Genomic DNA, 23,837 nt, shown 5'->3' with positions numbered 1-23,837 from the left:
GCTCGTCGTGGAAGCTGGGGGTGGGGGGGGGGCTTTCTCATCTTCACTTAATTAGCGACTTCCTTGCTTTGCATTATGTGATACTTGTTGCCTTTTCTGACGCTAAATTGCCATCTCTTTCTTTACAAACATAGACAGGTTGTTTGTATGTTATAAAGCATATTTACTTGTTTACAGAAACACACATATAGGAATACCTTAAGAGTATCTTAAGTAGAGAATTTGGGAAATGGTGTTTGTGCAATAGCCTAAAACAGCAAAGCTTACTAACTAAATTGTTTGGAGTCTTGTGAAATATTGAAAAAGTAGGAGCCTATACTGTTATCCCTCTTTTTGCCCCTTGGTGATGGGTTTTGAAAACATTCTTAAGCACTTCCTTCCACTTCTCTTCAGTTGTTATCTTTTACTATTTGAAAGCCAACCAGTGAGGTTTAATGTCAATTGTTATTTTCTGTTTTATTTTTTTCCTTTTAAAAACTTACTCGGTCACCTACCTATAAAGCTTATTTTCCTTTAATCATGTTTTAGATTACTCTTTTGTATTTCTTGAATACATTTGTGTTTGTGTGTGTGTGTGTGATGATTCCAGTATATGGATTTTTAGGACTGTAATTCTATCATTTTTCTGCTCATTTTTGCTGATGGGGCTTGGTTTCTCCTCCTCTTCCTCCTCCTCCTTCTTTCCTTCCTTCCTTCTTCTTAGCCTTCTTGCCTGTATATCCGTATCCTTATCTTTATGCTTGTCCATCTTGACTGGGACATGTTTCTTCTAAACTTTATCTGTGGAACATCTTTCAGGCCAAGGCTGATGGTGGCTTCTTCTGGAAAGATTGATCTTTGCTTATTTGCTTCTAGGAAGGCAATACTAACACAGCATAACTTTAAAGATGACTTGAGGCTCTTTGAAGCCCCTGGGTAGTACACATGCGGTCTGCAAACATATGATTTGCCAGCACTGGCCTTGGAATATGAATTCTCTGGTGAAACAGCCCACTCTTCCCAGGAAGTTTTTCTTCCTGTTCTCATTGGCTGGAGGAGGAGGGGTACTGGGTGTGGACCGGCCAGGAATTAGGGTATCAGTTTCATGCAAGGAGTTTCCTGTTAGACTCTCCCCTACCCCCTTCCTACAGGCCCACAGAAACAGAAGCTTCACTGTAATCAGCAAACGTGAATGTCCTGTTGGGCCAGCTTTTAAAAATTAGCCAAATGTTTTGCAGTTGATAATAAAAGACACAGAGACCTTTCACCTCTGTATGGATTTAGTAGCTGTAATGATGACCAAGTCATATTTTATTTATCTGTGGGCAAATCATTGTGCGGAAGCTGAGCTAGTTACTACAAAGGGGCCAAGGAGAGCATTTTAAAACATTTATAGGTGTTTATTTTATTTGGTCATCACTTTATTATAGCAAATATAATGAGTAGAGAGACAGACAGATTTAGTTCTTCAGGAGAGTGTGTATCTTGAGGAGGAAGGTTTCAGGAGAAGCCAGAAACGAACCCTAGCATAAATTTGGGTCCTTTCTCCTCTGTGGTCTGGGTATTGACAGGCACAGAAGCTTGTGTTTACATGCATTCTAGCTGTCAGCATCATGATGGGAAGGCCAAGATAATACGTGATGTTTTTGTCTCTATGATATATTTCTAAGGAGCGTGTTCAAGTTTCCATAAATGAAAAATAAGTAATACTCTCCATGGAAACCATGATGTGTGTGATTTATTTTATTAATAATTATTTTTTGAGTAATTTTATGGGTCATAAAATATGCTAAGTATTAGTAATATCACAGTGAAAAAGAAAAACATGGTATGAGAAACAAAGTGGAGTGATTAATCTAGTACGAGTGTTTATTAGGATACTAATAATGAGGGTTAAAGTCTGCCCGAAGGCTCACACCCTTGAGTGATGGAGCTGAAAAGGAAGCCAGACGTGCTGGTGGTACAACCAGAGCTCCCTACCACTGTTTTGCTTTTTAGCTGTTTAATTCTAAGAAAGTTGACACCCATGTCACTGTCACCAGGTCGAGAAATGAATTACATGACACCCCAGAAGCATCCATTGAGTCCTCACCCAGTTACTACTACTTGTGAAAGGTAAAAAAATCACCTGATTTGTATTCCCATAGAGTAGATTGTTTTTCTTTTTTAAAATCTCATATACATAGAATTATAAAATATGCATTATTTCTCCTCTGACTTCTTTTGTTCAAAATAATATTTGTGAGAATTACCCATGTTGTTTGAGGCATTTATTTTCATGAGTATTATTGCTCTGTTGTTTATAGTCTGCAATTATTTATTCATCTCATGTCGATGAACATTTGAGTTGTTTCCAGTTTTGGGCTATTTCAATAGAACTGCTATAAACATTTCTCATGGGTGTAGACCTCGGAAGGGGCAATACTGAGTTAGGATATGTGTGTGTTTAACTTTGTTAATAATGACACATTTTCCCAAAGTGGTTGTATCAATTTAGATCCTCAAAAATCACTGTACAGGAGTTTCCTAGTCACTCTATGAATTCAGACATTTAGTAGTGATTTGAAAGTTTTAGCCATTCTTTAATTGCAGTTTAGGTTTAATGAACATTTTCCCGATTTTTAAAGATGTTCAGCTTACTGGTGATTTGTATACCTTTTTCTTTGAAGGGTTTGTTCAAGAACCTTGCCCATGCTTCTACTGGGTTGTCTTTTATTTATCTGTTTTCTAATCATTTTGAGTAGGTTTTACAGCCAACCATGTCTTTTTTTTTTCTCATTCTCATTATGATAGCTAAACAAGCATCTTATTTTTGAGACGACTTTCTTTAAAAGTAATCATTTGAAAACTGACACTGTCAATGCAGTTACTCTAGAATCCACAATAAAGGGTAAAACCAGCTTGCCAAAAGGCTCATAGTCCATTGACTCAAGTCTGGCTTAAAATATGACAGCATGTTCTACAGTCATTTCAAGTAGCTTTGTAAAATGTTGAGTTAGTGCTCTTATGAGATTTTCCATCAAGCCTGGACCTTGGCAATCACAGGACAAGAAGGAGAAATATGTGAAGCTATATAGAAAGCTAGACTTTTCTAGTGTATAAGCCTCTCTGGGGGAAAAAAATCATATACTTTGGAAAACTGTATCAACATTTATACCAATAGATGCTGGTAAAGTAAATGATAAATTGGCAACATAAAGTAAGGTAGAAGTTGAAAAATAGCAGTGTAATTGGTTGTGGTAAGTTGGATAATGGCTCCCAGAGATATCAGGTCATGATTCCTGGAACCTGTAAAAGTTACTTCTTAAGGCAAAACGTTTGCAGGTGTAATTACGTTAATGGTCTTTACACATGGAGATTATCATGCATTACCCATGCATCCTTATAAAAGGTAGGCGGAGGATTTCACAGACAGGAAAGAGGGGGCAGTATGACCACAGAGGCAGAGATATGGCCCTGGAGTGATGAGGCTATAAGCCAAGGAATGTGAGCTGACTCAAAACTGGAGGAGAAACAGAACAGACCCTCCCCTGGAGCCTCCAGAGGGATTGTGGTCCAGCCGACCGACCCATTGGCTTCAGCGCAATGAATGAAACTGATCTGGGACTCCTGCCTCCAAAACTGTGAGAGAACAAATTTCCGTTTTTTTCAATCCACCAAGTTTGTGGTAACTTGTTATAGCAGCAACAGGAAACAGATACAAGCATCAGTATCATTTTAGAAAATAAAAAAACATAAAAATAGCTCTAGAGCAATGCTCTGCAATTTAACTTTATACAAATATGTAAATATTCTAAATCTGCTCTAGCCACTACCCACATGTGGCTGTTGAGCACTAGAAATGTAGCTAAGACAAGTGAGAACTAAATTTTTTAAAATTTTGATTCATTTGAATTACAATTAGGTGGTGTGACTGCTGGTTACCATATTGGAGGGTACAGATTATAAGAACCAAAACATCTGCTTCTTATTATTTTTCTCCCATATTCTTTTATTATTTAAAAAAAAAAAAACCTGTAACATTTATTTTTCAAATGATGGCCTCTGAGTTCTTTTTTTGCCCCTAGATTGGAAAGCAATTATTTATTTATTTGTTTGTTTGTTTTAATTCAGAGGGTTTTTTTTTTTTAGTTGAAATATAGTCAGTTTACAATGTTGTGTCAATTTCTGGTGTACAGCATAATGTTTAGAGAGCAGTCATTTAGTCATCCTGGAAGCTGTCTTCATTGTCAGAAATTTGGTGCCTAGTCATTCCCCTAACCAGACCATTTTCCAAGCCCATGTCCAGATTCAGTTATTTTTCACATATCTATGTGTGAAGAATGCAAAATACACTTATGTCTTTTCCAAGAAACATATACATGTTTACAATAAGAAAAAGATGAGTTAAAATATTTGTTGTGGACTGCTTTCCCAAAATTACTGTGATTTAAATTTACCTGTAGTGGAGTTCATGTGGGAGTGGAACCTTAGAAGATGGTCTGCTTTTTTTGTTTGTTTGTTTTGAACCTAGTGAACTATTGTCTCAAGGGCTTCGTTTGAGTTTTCAATGGGAAGGAAATCACGGACCTTTGAGTGGAGAAATGTGGTCCAGATACGTTTTGTCCTCATGAGAGTAGCAGCCTTGTGTATTCCAGGGTCCCAGCAAGGAGAAGCCAGGCTTTGATCACTCCCATGGAAGAGAAATGAATTCTCTCATCTTTTTGGAATCCCCTCAGGGGGTTGATCTGAGCTCTGCCTTATACCTGCAGGTTGGGGGATGGATTTGTACTTCTTTTGCTTCAGAGTTGGCCAGAAGAACTAGAGACGGAGAAATATCAATGTGAACCTTGCTTCTACTGGAGTCTGTGCCGACCGTAATTCCCCTGGTGTTGGTCATCTTTCTTCTGTGCAGTCAGTCCTTCGATGGTCACTCTGTCATTGGAGAAATTAGCTACTTCTCAGGGTTGAAAATGGAAGTTCACTGTATTTCAAATGGAGGGAGAAGTTCAGTTCCAGGCCACTGCTTTTAAGCCTTTAGGGCTTCTGCTGTTTTGTTTTCCTGTCTTGCCTTGATGATAATATGAATTCCAGCTTCAGTGAATTTAGACTCATTTTAAATTATTCTGCTCTCTGCATTTGGTGTTCCCTCAAGTTTAGTTGAAACAAGTGCGTGCTGTTATTTTTAAAACTTAACGACATTCCCTGTGTCTTTGGACTCAGTAAGCTTTCTCCCAGAGCACTGATGCTAATCTTCTCACTCTGTACCGAAGGGACTTCGTGAAGTGGGAGGGAGAGGTCTCAGTTTAATAACTTTAAACATCATTTATGGCTGCAGTCCTGAAACATTCACTTTACAAAAGCCCAACATGGTGTATTGATTAAAGCAATGAGCGTTTCTGATGACAAATACTAAATTCACTTTTAACCAGAGCCTTCGTACGAGTAAGGTCAGCCCCTTGGCGAACCAGGATGCACACAGCCAAAGTAATGTTTATAGATGCCTTCGATTTGGATAAATAATTAATGAAGCCTATGTATATTGCCCAGTGCAAATCATGGTGGAAAATAAGTGCCAGACTTGGGGAACACATCTCAGAAGATGCCAGATACAAATAGAAGAAGGGCAGCATTTTGTCCTTTTCATGCTGTGCTAATGAGAATGCTCTCTTTAAGGGAACCCAGACTAACGCCCATGGCGCCCAGCTTCCAGGGCAAGAGCTACCACCGTGTGTACATGTATTAGGTTTCTAGGGCTGTTGTAACAAAATACCAAAAATTGTGTGGTTTAAGACAGCGGAGATTTATTCTCTCACAGTTTTGGAGAGCATAAGTCTGAAATCAAGGTGTTAGCGGCATGAGTTCCTTCTGGATGCTCGGAGGGAGGAACTGTCCCAGGCCTGTCTTCTAGCTTCTGGTGGCTGCTGACAATTCCTGGTGTCCCTTGATGTGCCGTGGCATCATTCCAATGTCTGCCTCTGCCTTCACGTGGCCTTCTTACAAAGATACCAGTCATTGGATTTAGGATCCACCCTAACTCAGCATGACCTCATCTTAAAGGAACTAATTACATCTGTAAGAATTCTATTTCCAAATAAGGCCACGTTTTGAATTTCTGGGTGGTGATGAAATTGGGGACAACGTTACTCAACTTAGTGCAAGATTTATTCATTAAAATTGGTGAGACTTTCCTTTTAGATCCATTTAGCTGGGCAGAGAAATAAGAAACACTTCTGCAAGTCAACCTATGTTTTCCTGTTGGCATTAGATATTACTGATGTCTAATGTTAAATGTATTTTGCATAATACTTGTATTATTGTATTCTGTATTCATCACACACATGTGCATACATATACACACACATACATATGAAGTAAGAGATTTTTATGTTGCTGGGGGATCAATATATTATGACACAGATTCATCAATCCCATTAGCACTTTATTGAATTCTATTTGTAAATCATTTTGCTAATTTAAAATCTAATGCAAATTGGATCATATCACACATGTGCTTAAAACACTTTGTGATGCTACATTGCCTATAAAGTGTAAACTGTTAGCTTGAAACATAGTGCCCTCGCTCTTACCTCCACCGTCTTGTACCCTGTCATTTCCACGTTGAGCTTTATGCTCCACTAAGACAAACTATTCCAACCTCCAAATGCATGACCTGCGTCTATAACATCTACTCATCCAGGATGCCCTCTTCAGTTGCAGTGCCTTCTCCATTATTCAGCACCTGACCAATCTGTCTTTTCCAAAATTCCATTGAGATGCAATTTCCAACAAGAAGACTCCTCTGAATTTCCAGAATGAACCACATCTTTTTTTTCCCTTTACTCCTACTCCACTATGTAAACGTTTCTAGTGGAATATCAAACATTCCAAAATATAGCAGACTGTAAGATATTGAAGGGAGAGGGCAGTCATCTTATTTTTGGGAATTCCACTCATTAGCAGACCCCCTGCACACAGTTACGTTTGCAGAACTGAAGTGACGTCAGATGTAAACCGTACAGACTTAATCGATTCCCTCGATGAAAACCGACTCCTGTTTGATGTTGGATAGATTCTTCCCTTGGTTGAAAAAGGATATGATTCTATTGCATCATATTGGTGCTCTCGGGGCCTACAGAATGTTGAAATAACTGCTAGAATATGTTAATAAATGTACCAACAGCGCCATGTAAAAAAAAAGAACTCAGTATTTATTTTTCTAATTAAATAGTTCTAGACCTTGTGTTATTTCTGTTTAATATGATCTTACAGCACAGTTTCATGAGCCGCTTCATAGATTACACATATGAATTGCTTAGCTTAGCATCAGAGGAGAAAATACCACAGTCTTATTAATTAAATGTGAACTTTATATCAAGATTAATGTGAAAATCAAAGTAAATCAGTATAAAAATAGATGTAATAGCCACTGAAGTCAGGTTACACACAGTAAAGGGGTAATTAAAATTGTTGTGCTGGTGTGTAATGTATGCAAGAGCATGCTGTGGTCTTAAGTTTTTATGCAGTTAGATAAAAATAAACTTGATATGTTATAACAAGGAATGGCCCGTTATTAAGACAACTGGAACTTAGTCTCAAGCACATAGTGTTCTCCAGTTCTTTAAAAAGTGGGCTGTGCTTCAGACTGGAATTGGAATACTTTGTAACAGACTATTTCTGTATATATATATCTACTTGGGGCTCACCTTGGTGCTGATAATGCCTCAGCTGATACTTTTTGCAGCAGTCTGGTATTTTCCAGATGGTGAAAATATCCTGGACAATTTGCATCCTGGTCTTTACTATCTTAACAACCTAAATTTAAAAGGATAGGTGTAAAAAGATAATAAGGTATTGTCATTTTATACGATTCAAAAGTCAGCTACTCAGTAGGTCTCCTTCCTGGGTTGACATTTGAGAGTGACATTTGCATGGAAAGGAAATTTACAATATGACAAACAAAGAATTGCATTCTCATTTTTCATGTCTATAGAGATACATGTTATCAGCATTTAATTAATTTTTTTTCCTCTGTAATTTATTTGCCTGGAAGATAGTTACTATTCAGTCTATTCAGTGGGAAACCATGGCAAATTATCATTCTGCTTAGGTGCAAGACAGTCACAGGGGGCGGATAGTTTATGTTTCGGAAAAATATTGGTCAGTGATTTAGAATTAGATTTACATTGTATTGCTTACTACAAAATCTAACTTTAAATTTACCCTCAAAAATTGTCAACGTTCACATAGAAAATCAACAAGGTTGATGTAGCACAAACTAAAATTATTAGTAAAGAAAAACATCACGCTCATGTTTGCAGCCCTGAATTAGGAATAATCATATACTTTACTGTAAAGTAAGAGAGAATATATTTTTATGTAAATGTTAGTCCGAAATTCTTTTCGTAAAATAATTTTCCAAGGAAAATAGACGTATTAAAACAAAGCATGTCATTTTGTAACTGGCTGAAGATGAGAATAAAATAACAAAAAATAATATGCTCCAGCATGGTTTACAAATAAGGCTTTTTGATTGAAACAAAGAACCGGATGTGTATTCTCCAAGAATGGAACTAAAAAGTTCCCAAGAGACCTCTCAGCCCAATCCCTTGTTTTACTAATAAGGAAACGGAAATCCACAAGTTTATGTGACTTGTATAAGTGAGTTAGTCACAGACCCAGAAATCCTGCAGAACAGAGCATCACTTCCTCTCTGACAACTGGTGCCTCTCTCCTTTCGTTAATTATTCTTTTCTTCTTCTCTGCACTCAAGGATTTTTTGTAATCGTAGTGATGGGCTCAGAAAATTTTATTTGTAGATTCTAATGTCTGTAAACATCATCTCACAGCTTTCACCATAAGGACGTGTAGAAGGAGCTATTCAGCAAGACAGATATCTCAACACGGTTGCACATCCAGATGTCCAATGAGAAAATTTAAATAGACTGATCTTCAAAATGCACTCATTGAAGGGCAGCTTGCAGATAACACAGCTCAAGCTTTCTTTGCATTTTGGTGCAGAAAGTTTATCAAGCTCAGCGTATTTCCTCAGGAAATCTCAGCTCCTGAGATATTTTAACTCCTTTTGACATAGAAGTTAATCCTTATATATCTTAGGCGATTGCAGAGAGTATTAAAGTCAAAGTTACAGTTATGGAGCCCATCAATATTTCACTTATGATTCTTGTTTAATATGAGGCAAGAAGTAAAATTTAAAACACTTCAAATATATACCAAGATTTTTTTATTAGCTTTTATTCTTGAGTTGTTAGTCTTAATTATCACCTATTTAAATTAGCTTAGCTAGGGAGAGAAGAGCAAATATTTAAGGTGGCCATTATCACCATCGTGAATTAAAAGTAACAACGTAATAAAATAATCATTTAGTAAGCTAACTTTTAAATTTCCGGCAATCCAGATTACTTGGATATATCACTTAAAAATTAGAAATCAGTCATTTAAAACCATTTGATAATATTATTCCTATTACCTAGGAACATTTAATTATTTTATTCTTATTACCAACGTACCTAGACTTGAAGAGAATTATCACAGTTTTACTGTTTATATTCTTATTCTGGTTGGAGCATATATGTAGTATTTTGTTATGTTCCTAACAGTGTTGTATCAGTCTTTTCAGTCGTCCTCTTGTTCTGGCAGACTGCGAGGAGTTAGACAACTTGACTCACGTTCCATTGTACTCCCAGTTACTGGGAGAATGATGATCCTAGGAGATTAAGAAGGCAGTTGACCTGGACCAACCCCTTTAAATATTCCAATAACTGCGCCCTCAAGCAGCCCCAAAGAATTATCTTTTCTAGGAGGAAAGTCCTTATCTGTGGAATGTCTTGAGCAAGATAGCCCTCTATTAGGTTGCTTTTAGGAAACACATTGAGCTTCTCTGGATTGATGGTCACAGCTCCCTGGAGAATGACTTGTAAGCTAGATAATCACTGAAGTGTTGAAGGGAGATGTTTCACAACCTAAATGTTCAGGAAGACGTGGGAACGCCTCCTGGTCCCTGCAATAAGGGAGGAGTTTTGGCTGGGAGACCTTACTCCTGGGAGCAGGGTGTGTGGGGAACCTGGGGTAGGTCACTTCAGACCCTCCTGGTTTTTCTTAGATGTCAGTGTACACATAATATTAGGCCTTAAACCAAAGTCTCTTGATTGCTTGTCTCTTGAAATTATCGGTAAAATTAGGCTCAGGATAAGATCTTTGTGTAAATGTGATTTAACCATGAGATCCACATATCACCACATGGACTGTATTCACTACCAGCCTCAGTCAAATCCACAACACGCAACACCTCATGCAACATTCTTCCTTCCCTGCAGTCAGCCTCCTGTTTATCAGGTTGTTTATATTTAGTGGTTTGTGCTACTTGAGATGTGTTCTGCCAGCTGTGTGTGTGTGTGTTGTACAGAAGAAATCTAGAGAGTGAGCAAGGGTCTTCTTACATTTCCTTTGAAATGCAGATGTTTTAATATCTGGGAGAGGAGTCCTCTTTCCTATGGCATTGTGTTTACACAGAAAAGATAGCTCTTTCCCTCAAATCATTTTACAAGGTTTTCCTGTGTTGCAAAGGATAAGGTGAAAACATGGCTGAGCTCATCTCGTAAGTTGTTGACTCTTAGCACAACGGGTTTAATGGCCCCTCTGATTCACCCCGACTCCAAATTTAGAGATATTGTGTCCACCCGTTACAGGGATACTTTCAGTTGACCCCAAATTAAGTGTATTTACTAGTGGTTGTGTCAGCAATCAAAAAGCAAGTTCAGTAATTAATACAACAAAACCCAGTGAGATGCCCTGCAGCATATTTGAGGGGTAGAGCAGAACGAAAGGTTTCATTCATTCTTCAGATGAACTTTTTTTTTTTTTAACAATGTTTAAGGTAAAACGTGACACAAAATCATTTAAAACCATGCTACAAAGTAATCTCTCAATTTAAGATCAAAAGATGTCTAGAGAATGCATTGTGTTTCCTCCTTTGTCAGCCAACAGTGTGGATTCATTCAAGAGCTGGCCCCAAACTCCTCAGCATGATGATAGAATCCCTGCATCTCTCAGAGCCGCTCGGACCTTCCATACTCTCTGCGCCCCCTCATAGCCTCCTGCTTTAATGCTTTGTGGCACTTGTTCTCTCTTTATTTTCCATTTATTTTCTTATTTTTCTTTCTTCTTCCTAAAATAAAAGAATCAATAAATGTTTTAAAACAATTCATATTTTGTACTTTGCCCACAGTGACTATTAATATAGATCAAAGTCTCCCATCTTTGACACTGTTGATGTTTTTGGCCAAATAATTCGTTGTTGGATGTGGCGGGGAAGAGGACGTCCTGCTCACTGTAGACCCTTAAGCAGCATCCCTGTCTTCTGCCCCTTAGATGCGAGTTGTGCATCATGTGTCCCCCAGTTCTGACACCAGACATTAGGAACTGTCTCCTGGGGGTGGGAGGGGGCAGTGCAGAATTGCCCTCGGGTGCGAACTGCTCGTACAGATGGTGCTTGTCACCTGGTCATCGGTTCATTATATTGTTGGCCACTTTGAAATAAAGAAAATAGACAAATTGTCAGAATCTGTTTAATTTTCATTTAATCTGTATTTAAGTGCCTGCTGTGTGCAGAAAGCATGTCCCACATACTAAGATTTCCTTAGACTTTAGACTGATAAGGGCAATAGTCATGTATTACACTGTGCTGATATAGATAAATCTCCTGTGTGTGTGCTCCAGGGGGAAACACGACTGTGTCACTTTATCGGCATAAATATTACAAGGATGAATGACCCCCTGATTTCTCATATCTTTTATCTGTGCTCTTTGTGGAGAATCATGCAAAACGTCTTCTAATTTTCTAAAATACATGCTGTTTTGTTTTGCTTAACAGCCCATCCATCATCCTTTTGTCATTTGTTGTCATCTTTTCATCTAGGATCAGGTTGAATATTCTTTTTTGGCTAATTTTATGTTTTCTTTAAGGTGAATTTAAGTTTGGGATCAAAATAAGATTGACTGGATCCTCCACCTAGTTTAGTTAGAGTGTGATTTATGTGATTTATCCGGTCATTCCTTCGCATTTCTCTTTTGCCAATAGACAGTTAAAAGTAGTAGGGATATTATAGAACATGCCTTGCTAATAGTCTACAAATTTATATTGTTTCCATACACTCCATTCAGATTTGAGAAACCTTGACCTTTAATCAGTGTGAAGGCTAATTTCCTTCAAAAGAGAAGAAATAAGTAAAATGAAGCTTTGTCCTATTTCTCAGCTTCCTTTTCAAAGGGCTGCATGCCTACTGGTTAAGGAAAGAAGGGAAGCCTGGTTTTGCCCTTTTAATAACACTTACGTGGGCCACATAATAGCACGTGACCCGGTGAATGGATTTCAGTAATCCGTGTTACATCTTTCCAGTACATATGGAATGCTACGCCGGCTTCTTCCTCCCCATCTCATAGGCCTGTGGTAAGAAATGGAAGGATATGATACAAGTAAATGCCCTGTGGATTTTGAGAATAAAACCACTGTGTCATCTTCATCATGTTTATTCAGAGATGCGCATAGCGGGGCACAATATGTGGAGAGTATGGAAGGACGCTCTGTACAGAGGTTCGAGCAGTTTCTCTGCTGGGTGATGTTATTAAATTAGTTTGGCTGATTTTCCATTGCTGTCCCTTGGCCTGACCAAATCAAAGCTGTTCGCGTAGTTCCAGGAGGCTTCAATCTGGTTCAGATGATTCATTTATTTCACCATAATCTTGACCGCAAAATTGATTATTATTTTTTGGTAAGAGGAGACTTGATGCCTTTTTAGGGGAGGGGGTGAGAGTAAAGACCAAGGAATGCTCTTGGTTGTGACCTTTCCCCCGTAATACGCTGGGATCGCATTTCAAAATTCAGTGTATTACTATTTCCATGCTTGCTTTTCAGTTAAGGAAAAAGAGGGTGATTTGGTTAACTAAACTGTCATTTGTTTAGATTGAGTGTCACTAGTTTGAGTCAGAAATATACCTGCTAGGAAGTATTGGATCTAGAAGCTGAGAGATAGCTACCATTTTCTGAGTGTTTATGGCTTATATCTGTCATGTTCTCATAATCCTGCCATATACGTGGTGTTATTCTCAGTCTGCAGATGAGAATACCAACGTCTAAAGAACTGGAGTAACTTACCCGTGTGTTAAACATTCGTCAACCTAAATTTTAATCTTTCCACGAAAGCTCGTTACCTCCTAAACAGCTTAAAAACCAGAGCATAACAGATCCACAAGGAAGACAGTGGTGATATTATTATCTTGATTTGCATGCGAGTACCCAGCATTTACTGAGCATTGACACCCTGTCAGACACTGTGCTAAGTGCTGTATTTAATCCTGCTGCAAAGCTGGACCTATTATTGTCTCCATCTCACCAGTGAGAAGATGAAGAACTAACAACTAAGTAAGTTTTTGTTTACTCAACCAGTGCGTGTAAAAGCCAGGTAATGAAATATTTGTTTGTTCACTTGTTTGTTTATTGATTGCTTATTCCCCGATGCTTCCAAAAGGACAACTGGAAAAGAAAAATTAGATTTCTCTGTGCCTCAGTAAAGCACAATACACCTAGAATAAAATTTTTCCTGAAAGTAGTCATTTGAAAGTTGTAGAGGAAAGAAAAATGATTGGATATGTTGTACAGTCATTGCAAAAAACTTAAAGCATTTTTAATGACAACAGAAATGGTCATGAAATGGTATTAAAGAAAAGCAGAATATATAAAATTGTTTATACAAAGCAGTATCTCTTCACCTTATAAGTTGGTTTTAAAAAGTATGAAAATACGTCAAAATATTCACCATCTTTATTTCTGCGCTGTGGCGTCATGGATAACTTTCACTTTTGTTTCCATACTTGTCTGCATTACTAACATCCTATAGATCTATTACTAACGTTCAAAAATGATCAGCATTCAAATAATCAGAATATAGTTTTCAAATGTATGCAAGCTTTGAATCGCCACTAACAAATTCAGCTGTGTATGAAAGTTCTCATTCCTTTGTTAACAGTTTTAACGTCAAGCTCCCATCTTGATGTTCTTGGGGGAATTTACTTAGCTGATCTGGCTGTTGTCCCATTTTAGGTTCTTACTCTGTGTCATTGTGTGTACACACTTGTCTGTCCAAGTGTGAGGCTGGCCCTGACACTTACTGTCCCCCTGTCCACGCCCCTCCTCTCCCAAGCTCAGTGACTGTCACCTCTCCAGCAGTCCGGGGCCCTTGAAGCCATTGGGAGCTTGTGGATGTTCCACCTAGAAATCTTTTCTCCAGAAGAGCAACCAGTTATTGTGCTTGAAGGAAAATATAAAGCTACCTGAATAAACTGGTTTATTCTGTAAACAGGTGTTTATAATATAATTCAGACACTTCTTTATGATATGTATAAAATGAATAATACCATTAAAAGTACCTGAAGTTTATATTTTAAATGATATACAAAAAATCAGTGTAATAGCTCTATACTGTTGTGATTTATATTTCAAGATATATCTCTGAATAGCATATAGAATGCTTAGATTAGTAATAACTTGAAGAATAAATACGCTGTTCATAATGAGAAAATAATTTAAAAACCTATTCTTTTAGATCAGAAAGGGTGAAAGTTTATCTTAATCAAAATGATTCCTTGTTTTCTGCTTTAATCAATTTTAAAATTAAATAATTTGTGTTTTCATCAATCTCTAATATGGCCGAGAGCCACGGGTGATCGTGTGTGCCATCAACATATTCAGAATTCATCTGAACAGAATTTGCTTCACAGCATCACTTTTTAGATTTGAAAACACTATGCATATATAGTGATTATTTGGGTTAACCATATTTTGAAGTGTAACATTATCTTTTATGGTAAACAATATAGTACAATGAAAAGAAATGACTCTTTGGGTTTAAATCTAAAGTAAGTTTGATGCCTGCTTAATGGGTGGTTTGGGAGGGTTGCTTAAGCTTTCCACATCCCCATTTCTGCCACCTCAAAATAGGAGTAACAATGCTGACGCCATAGATTTGTCACAGGGATTAAACCAGCTAATAAATATCAAGGTCTGAACACAACGGCTGGCTTCAGGTCCGCTGTCACACGTATCAGCTGTATGATGACTGTAGCTGTTGTTCACGTTCCCTCACTCTCTTTGGTCGCACTTACGATGATTTAGTAGCTGTTCATCTATTTCTCATGGTCTCAGCTCCAATGTGAATTTTATTATCCACCATCTGTTTTCAAACTCATCAGAAAACATGCCTTTAACATTAATTAAGCATCAAAAATGAGGCCCTAATGCTCATACGGAGTAGTAATTGTTTTCTAATAGAAACCACCTTCATATCAAAATATAATTTCCAGTATTTAGAAGAGAGGTTCTCTGGCATGATTAATGCTGAGCAAAAGCAGGAAACAGGAGTCAGGATGCCAGAACATGTTTTGAGGTGGCAGCCTCTTGCGGGTGACACCCTGAGCCCCCAGGATGAGATAAAGTGGTCCTCCTGGGGCCACAACTAGTGGCAGAACCATAGAGAATCTTATCTGAGTCCTTAGACTCATCTCTCCTGTTGTATTTTATCAAAGGTACATGGGTGTTTTCTTTTCTGTTAGAATCCATTCAGCAGGTGGGTGTTGGATCTGAACCATCTGAGCATTCTTCCTTGCATGCAGTAGATTCTCTTGAAATATTTCTGAAAGAATGATTCCCCTATTTTGTCTCTCAAAGGTATAGAAGGTTTATCAGGAATAAGTAATTGCTCAGCAGTTTACACAAGAGGAGACTTATGCAACCACAGGTATAGGAAACAGTCGGACTCCTTTACAATCAGGGGAGTTTTACTGACACTTAGTTAAGGATGAAGAGCCAGTAAAAATCTCAGTTTTTCTGGAAAATGAGAAGGACTGTTGTAAGCCCAGTGGAACTCTGAAGGGGTGTACTGAGCCCAGGGAAAGAGAGCATATTCATGATTAAGCTCCCTTTTAAAATAATGAATTAAATCACATGCGGATCAGGAAAGGAAGGCAGAAAAATCTAGCAAGTAACGTTTAGTGGGCCAAAAGGAACTAAAAACAGGCATATCTGAAAAAACCACCTGAAGTTCAGTATGTCAGTGTCATCAAAATCATGATGAGAACTACCGTTACGGAATCACAATTTTGATTTCTCAAAGTATTTGTATGATCGTTTTGACTGAATAGAGTCAGGATTTGCAAGTTGAGCAAATCACAGTCACTGTCAACAAAGAAAGATGTGAAGATGGAGGAGTGATAGCTGGAAAGAAAAAGGGAAGGAAGCATTAAAATTAATGAGAAATATATGTTTGCTCATAACACTGTTCTCGATCTTTAGCAATGTTCATTAGTGGTTTTAAATATAACGCTTTTGCCTTTTGAAATGACGTTGTTAAAGTAGCAGAACTAATATTCTCTATATTAAAATGCTGACTTGAAATGATTAAAATGACCATCCACGTGCTATGTAATGTGTCATTTTAATTTTTAATTTTGGAGAGTTGTCGGTAATGATGTGTTGAGTGAGTATTAACAAAGAATTATTAAAATTCCAGTGTCAACTGAACTGATCCATCAGAATTCTCATGACAAGTAGTTCATAAAATTATTCTACCCCTTATAAAAAAGGAAAAAAAATACACACACACGCACACATACACAGTAGACTGCTATGCAATCCATTTCCTACCATAAAAACCTCTCCACCTCGTAACAAGAGGCCATTTGTTGTTAAAAGGGTAGCATCTCAGCTGCTAAATGATGTGGAAGAGTTCTCTGACCGACCACGCTCTTCTCTGTAGACCTGACATTTCCCTGTGCTTGGCGGGCATCCCTCACGGAAGGTGAGTGTTGCTTGGATTCTCTTGAATGCACACGCACCACCTTTCCTCTCCTAGCCTCTTGCTCCTCTCCAGGCAACAGTGCTTACTGTGTATTTCCCCCTAAAAAGTTACAAAATATTCAGTGAATCATAGAGGAACCTATTAAATGCCAAAATATCTCCAAAGAAAGAGACATGAGAGAGAAAGGCCTGCAGTGAATGGAAAGTTATTCTCTCCATCTTCAATGTATCTTTATCTAACAGATCCTTTCTTAGAAATTGTTAAAATCCAAGTGACTTATTTTAATCTAGAAAACCAAAAATTTGAAAAACTACAACTTTTGAAATCCCGCATCAACTTTGTGTAATTTCCAGAGCTCAGATCCCTTTAAAGGGAGACTGTGGAAGTGTTTAATCTGCCCAAATGGAAAAATCAAATACTGAACCTTTGGATATCTCTGTAATTGAATAAATCTGCCCCATGTGATTTTTTTCTTTTAATTTCTGCTTCCTATAGAAAAACTTACAAGTGAGATTGGATTTAAAGCCACAAAAGGAATGGGAACCTGCTGTCACACCCAGTCTTGCCCAAATCCCAGCAGCTTTTTTATTAGCTCTTATATCTTGGACAAGTCATCAGTCTTTTTCTAAAATCAATTTCCTTTTTTGTCAGGTGAATATGAAAATATATATTTTTAATATTGTAAGTATTAATTGAAGAGTTTAATAGAAAATGTCTTATATGTAGTAATTTAAAATGAAAGACAGCCATTTGAGTCTTTACATAGAGAACATTTTGTGTTCTAAGCCAAGAAATATATTGGCTAATGATGAGATCCAACTGAAGACAAACTTGTGGTCTAAGTATGAAGCTTTTAGTTTCAACTATTAAAGAATTTTGAGGAAGGGTAACTGTTACATACAACTTAAGACAATCTTATCCAACTCTTACTTCAGCTCTAGGTAAGTCCAGGGTGGCTGCAATTTATTATTTGTTTGTTTTGTTTTTTAATTGAATTACAGTCAATTACAATGTGTCAATTTCTGGTGTACAGTGCAATGTCCCAGTCATGCATATACGTGCAATTTATTGATTGCAGACTAGCTGGTTACTGTCAGACACTGAATGGAACCCACAGTGGGTGGGTCACATGGAAAAATCTCCTCCCTTATATCACTTTTATGTTAATTTTGCCCCTTATCATATAATTTCATGAGGAGTTACATTTCATGAGGACTTAACAATGCTTTATTAGTATGTTCTCCAAGTCCATCACCAGTTTCTTGAAGACATAAACTGTTTCTTCTCAGCAATCAAGAATGTACCTTGCACAAAGTAGGTACTCATTTTTCAGCTGATTTTTTCAAAGGTGGGACTGATTAGAGTAACTACAGTTTTGATTTCATTTAGGTTTTAGTGGATATCGAAGTCAGGAGCCTTCAAGAAAATGGAGAAGTTATGATAATCTTGACCCCTATTTTTTTTTTTCATGTCCGTCAACTTTCCAACCTCCAAAGCAACATTAAGGTGGGAAAGGTAGTTTTGTGAAGGAGCATATTTAAGTGAATTCAGAGATTCAAGGAACAAAAACTTGCCATCTGCAGCTGGAGCTTGGCATGCAAATACTCGAAAGCAACAAAGGTCACATCGACCTATTATATGAATAGAGGACAGAAAAAAATTCCTCTCAGTGGTCCAGAACCATTCTTTAAGCTCAACTAAAGATGTCTGTAGACTGTATCTTTTAGCAGATCGTTGCCCGGCCTAAAGTATTCCATTTAGTTCTGCTGCCAGTACAGCCAAGAGAGCAGAAAATTCAAAATCCCACTGCTGGTTGCCAAAACTGGAGTAAGACAGTCCAGGTGATACCACAGGCCTCTGCCTCTCGGTGCGCACGGTCACCTAAGGTCGCCTTGTGAACGAGCTTCCCTTACTTTAAACCTGAAAAGCATATCATGTTGAAGTTGTTTTTGCCTTACAGATATGTCTGGGAAGAACTTCCGACCTATTGGATTTTATACATTTATTTAAACATTATAGGAGACTCTGGGTTTCCTAAATCCTTGCTGTGATCAATCCCAATTAAAGACTAGTAAGTGCCTGTGTTCTTACAGACTCTTAATTTTCTTACTGAGAAACTGAATTTGAGTAGAGTGTAAACCTCAGTAGTGGGAGAAGAGTCAAGATGAAAAATATTGGCATAAATATTGCCTCGCCAGACCCCTTATCACATAAGCCAATTCCTTGAAATAAGTCTCTTAATTCATATATATCTTCCTGGCCTGTTTCTCCAGTGGATCCCTGAACCATATAGGACCTTACTTACCTCTGTGGACCGCCCCCCCCCCCAGTTGCCATATAACATGAGCTAACTGAAGGAGTGAGTTTACCACAGTCACAGGTCCTGCTCAAGGGAAGGGAATTACACAGTTGTTTGTACCAGACACGGGGAATCTTGGGGTCATCTCAGAATCCTACCATCCACATGTTCTCCAGCTGTTGAGTTTTTCTTTTTCCCTCAGTGAATTCTATTCAGTGGGAAACAAGTGGTAGGACTTTACGGGATAGAGAGTAAAAAAGCAGTTGTAGGGAAAGAAAGAGATCCCAAAAATAAAGGAATTTAAATTTGATGTGGCCTGGGAGCTGATCAAAAGAGATAAAAATTGCATCCATGTTGATCATTATAGAGCCAGTACCTCCAAACTCTTTAGCTGTAAAAATAAACGTTTGCTTTCTCTCATTTTCTGTTTTCTATAGTATTTAGAGCAAGGCTATCCAGTAGAACTTTCTGTGATGGAGGAAATAGTCTATATTTGCCGCATCCAATAGAGGAGACACCAGCTATGTGTAGCCATTGAGCTCTTGAAATGTAGCTAGTGGGCCTGAAAACTAGATTTTAAATTTTGTTTAATTTTAACTAATTTAAATTTAAGTAACCACATCTGGGTAGCAGCTGCAGTATTAGAACAGCTCTAGAGGAGTGATCTGCTGTCAGCTAGTCTTCTGCAGGACCCCGGACAGCCTCGGCTTGAAATAAGAGCTGTGCTCTGTATGCATTTTCAGCACTTGTTTTATTAACGTGAACTCAGTAAACAAATCCCCAGAAAATCTCTCTCTAACCTGAAACAAAATAGGCTAGTTCAGTACTATGCCCTTCGCTTACGGCAGCCCCATGCAAACCCATGGCTTTGGTTTCTGCTTGGAAGCAAATATGCTGTGCCTGTCTTCAACCAGAGATGGAAATTAAGTATATGCCAAAGTCTCTTTTCACGTGGAAATGAATTACACTCTTTTGAGGATAACTAGATTTATTAGAAATGATCAAATAAAACATAAGCAAGCATAAATGCAGAAACAGATAAAGCACATTGTTGGGGGAAATGGCATCTCTAGTGTCAGGTGATTCAGCCTGTCTGTTCTGTATCCTAAAATATGGGTGGATAGCCCATCTCAAGTTTCAGATGCCCTGAGAAATGTCATCATATTAACCGTACCTATCAGTGGATCACTCTTTTGAGAATTATGAGATTCCCAGTGGAGAATCTAGCCAGCTAGGAGCCCTTGAGAGCTCAGAGGAGCTGCTGGACCAACAGATCTGATACGGAGATCTCCCACATGCTTAGGCTGTCAGCCTTTGATTTGTACCTAACCTATCTCCGGTTCTGCTCTAAGGTGGAACTCCAGGGAATTTATCAGACTTTGTCGTGAAAACGGGAGTCATACCATCTTGCCAAGAGTACAGGACACGAGGGTGCAATGTAAATTGCCCAAAATTGTTTGCTCCATTTCATGTATACTTTTATGTTCTTTTTTGAATTTCATATTTATAGGTAATGGCCATATCTAAAGAAAATATCTATAATTTAAAGAAAATTGTTGATTAAAGCAGTTAAGGTAGTTCAGATGGCATGGTCTGATTTAAGAGTACAGTAACCACCTGATAAACTTAGTATCTTATTTTAGATGAGAGAAAAAGCAAGAGATAAATTAAGCTATTTAAAGAAAGATTTTTAAAAATTTACTCTAAGGCCAAAAAACCACAGCCTGTACCAGTTTCTCTTGAATATACTTATATTGGGAGCTGACGGGTTTAAGGAATTATGAGAGAAGGATTCACATTTAGAAAGGATTTATATCAGAACACAGCAATATAGAACTAGGTAACAGATGCCACTGCTTTCTAAAGAAACTTAAGCAAATAAAATCTGTCCCTGGCCTTGTGTGGGTCTGTGTGTGTGTGTCTGTACTAATGCTCAGACACCAGGTTTGTGGTTCAGTCTCCCTCTTCTTCAGAGCCTCATCAAGATAAGCCTTGACTCGTCATCATGTCTCTGGGACTCTTGCTCTGCCTCCTCCAGCTGTTCCACCATAGCCACATTCCTCTCATCTTCCCAATGTAAAGCAATTCAACCCAGCCTTCTTAGTGATGCTCTAGGTCGTATCATTTCATCTGCGATGGCCCATCAAAAATTTTAGTGAAGTGTTTTCCATGGAAGAAATATTCCAGCAATATTTTAAAAGAGTGGATTTGAGCTTCCCACTAAAATCTGGAACAAGACAAGGATGCTCACTCTCACCACTCCTATTCAGCATAGTCTTGGAAGTCCTAGCCACAGCAATCAGACAAGAGAGAGAAATAAAAGGGATCCAAATTGGAAAAGAAGAGATAAAAGTGTCACTATATGCCGACGACATGCTACTATATATAGAAAACCCTAAAAGTCCACACAAAAACTGCTAGAGCTGATTGAAGAATCAAGGTAGCAAGGTAGCAGGTTACAAGATTAACATTCAAAAATCAGTCGCATTTCTTTACACTAATGATGAATCAACAGAAAAAGAAAGTAAAGAAACAATCCCCTTGAAAATAGCACCCAAAGTAGTCAAATACCTAGGAATATATCTAACCAAGGAGGTGAAGGAATTATACACAGAAAACTATAAGCCACTGATGAAGGAAGTTAAAGAAGACTTTAAAAAATGGAAAGATATCCCATGCTCTTGGATTGGAAGAATCAATATTGTTAAAATGGTCACACGGCCCAAGGCAATCTACAGATTTAATGCAATCCCTATCAAATTACCCAGGACATATTTCACAGAACTAGAAAAAATCATAATAAAATTTATATGGAACCATCAAAGACCTAGAATTGCCAAAGCATTACTGAAGAGAAAGAAAGAGGCTGGAGGAATAACTCTCCCAGACTTCAGACAATACTATAGAGCTACAGTCATCAAGACAGCATGGTATTGGTACCAAAACAGACATATAGACCAATGGAACAGAATAGAGAGCCCAGAAATGAACCCACAAACTTTTGGTCAACTCATCTTTGACAAAGGAGGCAAGAATATACATTGGAATAAAGACAGTCTCTTCAGCAAATGGTGTTGGGAAAACTGGACAGCAGCATGTAAAGCAATGAAGCTAGAACACTCCCTTACACCACACACAAAAATCAACTCAAAATGGATCAAAGACTTAAATATAAGACAAGATACAATAAACCTCCTAGAGGAAAATAGAGGCGAAACATTATCTGACATACATCTCTAAAATGTTCTCCTAGAACAGTCTACTGAAGCAATAGAAATAAAAGCAAGAATAAACAAATGGGACCTAATGAAACTTACAAGCTTCTGCACAGCAAAGGAAACCATAAGTAAAACAAAAAGACAACCTACGGAATGGGAGAAAATTTTTGCAAATGAAACTGACAAAGGCTTGATCTCCAGAATATATAAGTAGCTCATATGACTTAATAAGAAAAAAATAAACAACCCAATCCAAAAATGGGCTAAAGACCTAAACGAGCAATTCTCCAAGGAAGACATACAAATGATCAATAGGCACACGAAAAATGCTCAATATCACTAATTATCAGAGAAACGCAAATCAAAACTACAGTGAAGTATCACCTCATATCAGTCAGAATGGCCATCATTCAAAAATCCACAAGTGACAAATGCTGGAGAGGCTGTGGAGAAAAGGGAACCCCTACACTGCTGGTGGGAATGCAGTTTGGTGCAGCCACTGTGGAAAACAGTATGGAGATTCCTCAAAAGTCTATGAATAGAATTACCGTATGACCCAGGAATCCCGCTCCTGGGCATATATCCAGAAGGAACCCTACTTCAGGATGACACCTGCACCCCAGTGTTCATAGCAGCACTATTTACAATAGCCAAGACATGGAAACAGCCTAAATGTCCATCAATGGATGACTGGATAAAGAAGAGGTGGTATATTTATACAATGGAATACTACTCAGCCATAAAAACTGACAACATAACGCCATTTGCAGCAACATGAATGCTCCTGGAGAATGTCATTCTAAGTGAAGTAAGCCAGAAAGAGAAAGAAAAATACCATATGAGATCGCTCATATGTGGAATCTAAAAAAAAAAAAAAAAAAAAAGCATAAATACAAAACAGAAATAGACTCACAGATACAGAATACAAACTTGTGGTTGCCAAAGGGGTGTGGGGTGGGGAGAGAGAGACTGGGATTTCAAAATTGTAGAATAGATAAACAAGATTATACTGTATAGCACAGGGAAATATATACAAGATCTTATGGTAGCTCACAGAGAAAAAAGTGTGACAATGAATATATATATATATGTTCATGTATAACTGAAAAATTGTGCTCTGCACTGGAATTTGACACATTGTAAAATGATTATAAATCAATAAAAATGTTAAAAAAATAATAAAAATCTGACAGTATCAAACACTGGTGAAAAAAAAAAGAGTGGATTTGCTTCTTTCTAGCAAGCAATTCACCGATATGGTCAAAGTTGTACAGTTAACAGGTAGAAAGCAGATTATCCTGAGAAAAGGATGTATATCTTCCTGCAGCCACACTCAGTGGGAACAGCAGCAGGATTCCCCGGTGCATCATTCAACACGCGGGAGGTGCACCCCTCCACTGTAGCATTTATATTATGCTTTAATTATCTCTCTACATGACTGCAATCCTCAAATATATAATGAGCTCCTGATGGCAGAAAATATTTCATATC

The 23,837-nt window shown here is 37.9% G+C and overlaps 1 protein-coding gene across 1 annotated transcript in view; it reads left to right on the top strand.

Moving 5' to 3' along the window:
* CNTNAP2 (contactin associated protein 2) overlaps positions 1–23,837 on the top strand; it is a 1,833,533-nt gene that overhangs the window by 758,718 nt on the left and 1,050,978 nt on the right. The gene's annotated exons all lie outside the window — the stretch shown is intronic.

This window comes from Camelus bactrianus, chromosome 7 (genome assembly GCF_048773025.1).
Source record: "Camelus bactrianus isolate YW-2024 breed Bactrian camel chromosome 7, ASM4877302v1, whole genome shotgun sequence".
NCBI lineage: Eukaryota > Metazoa > Chordata > Mammalia > Artiodactyla > Camelidae > Camelus > Camelus bactrianus.
Note: the sequence above shows the minus strand (reverse complement) of the source record. Positions and strands in the feature narration are given on the sequence as shown.